The sequence below is a fragment of the Loa loa genome (assembly GCF_000183805.2).
Source record: "Loa loa unplaced genomic scaffold supercont3.171, whole genome shotgun sequence".
NCBI classification, from domain to species: Eukaryota; Metazoa; Nematoda; class Chromadorea; order Rhabditida; family Onchocercidae; genus Loa; species Loa loa.
Genome location: NW_018108351.1, coordinates 129,692 through 131,809, shown reverse-complemented (window position 1 = coordinate 131,809; position 2,118 = coordinate 129,692).

Below are 2,118 nucleotides of genomic sequence, written 5' to 3'. Positions count from 1 at the left end.
TACTAAATTTTTGAACTAAAATTGCAACGCTGTTAGTTCCTTTTTTCTTTTTTTTTTATAGCCGTCCTGCAATTTCAAAGCCACTGATGTTTGAAGATTTTCTGCACATCCTTTAGAAGTTAAAAACTACAACTTCCAGTAATTACTTCCACGTATCAATTAGCATAGACAAAAGCGTGAGGCGGTAAACAATCAGCTTTGCTTACACTTGCTTGCACTTTATGTCGGAAACGATTATTGAAATGTGTCTTCAGAAATCAAGCAATTTATTCCCTTTTGCAAATTTATATCCAGGAAGTGTACGAATTCATATTAGCGGTAAAAAAAGAAATTCCTAAATATTAAAGCAATCCTATAGACGACTAAATTTGATTGATTTCTGATAACCAAATATTAGCATTTGTAAATCAGTTTGGCCATGAAAAATTGAAAAGTTTACCATTACAAAGTACGACATCATCTATTCTCCACTGTAATCATTCAGTAAAAAGGGAAAGTTTGTTCCCACCAAGTGAAATCGATGATCCTAAGATATTCTCATCCTAACTAAACAGAAGTCAATTTTAGCAAATAACAATCAAAACTAAGCAAAATAAATCAATATAGCTTTGTATACTTTCTTTTTTTTGGATTTAAAATCGCAGGAACCAAGGATCTTTCATATTTTGTGCAAAAGATCGAAGAAAATAAAAGAAATACTTGTTACTGTAAATCCGTAGTTTATGATAAGAAACTTATCAGATGGAACCGTCGCCTTTTTTTAGTTTCATCTGTTTGTGGGGTATTTTTCTTTTTTACTTTTAAACTGCGACAAAAAATGTGAACACAAAATTTGGATTTCTGTCCAATATTTAAATAGCGCCCTACTTGAATTAGCTTCTTGACCTAACGCTATATAATTAGGCGGGCGTAATATATTCGCATAATCTCGCATGGGCATTATTAATAAATTCTTTATTTGTAATAACCAAATACCCTTAATGGAAGTCTCAGCAAACTGAAGGAAAAAAAGACCGTAACAAAAGTAGCGCACTTCGGTCAGCTCAATCAATTTTCTAAATTCTGTGACGTAAGTGAGACATTTATATGATCTGATATCACATCTAAAAATATTTAAATGAGACGTTACGGAGGCAGTTAATGTTTTTTAAACGTATTGTCCTGCATGAGAGAGTCGACGTTTTGCATACCATTTGCAAATTTGACATACCTTTGATACTGAAGCGGTACTGCCAATATCAAATGTCAACACAGGCCTCAGGTAACCGTCTACCCCTCACGGATAACGTTTCCCATTAGGCGCTGACAAGTTTAGAAAGGTCATCAAGTCCAAAGCGTTCCGCCATCCGCTATGCTCTTCCTTGTTTGTATGGTATGTGTGTATATGTATGTGCGTCTGTGTCTGTGTGTATGTGTGTGTGCTCCTGCGTGTATGTGTGCGTGCGTGTGTGTCTGTGCGTCTGTATGTCTGTATGTGTGTTTATGTTTACTTCTCTGTTCGATAACAGAACATCCCCAACCCTCAAAAGGTAATCTTTAGTTGCTGTTCACAGAAGTTTTTCCATTTGTTGATGAGTTCGTTGACCCATACAGAACTGTCTCGTCTTCTTATATTTTCTTCAGAATGATAATTCTCCATAACCCTCAGTTACAACTCTTTTCTTTGCTAAACTCATTTTCAACAATATTTTTTCTCTACTTGATGAAATTTTCCTTCTTTCTTCATGAATCTTTCTTTGTCTGCCCCTCTTCTTCTACCATTATCTTTCTGCCGCTCCTTCATGTCCTCTCCCATTGTATGTGCTCAATTAGCTACTTTGATTCATGTCGACCGGAGAAATATTCGTATATAAGTGAGAAAGAAGTGTGGCGGGTGTCCTTTGGTATTTTTAATTGCCCGAGGTGCTGTTGGTCGAACAGATATTAGAGGTGCGAAGGCAGGTAAGTGGATGGGGTCGGGTCACCCGATTGCTGCCTTCCTTATCGGGGTCTAAAGCGCGATATTGCTGCTGTTACTGGTGGTACTGCTGCTGCTGCTGCTGCTGCTGCTGTTGCTGTTATTAGTTATTAGTGGTACTGCTGCTGCTGTTATTAGTTATTAGTGGTACTGCTGCTGCT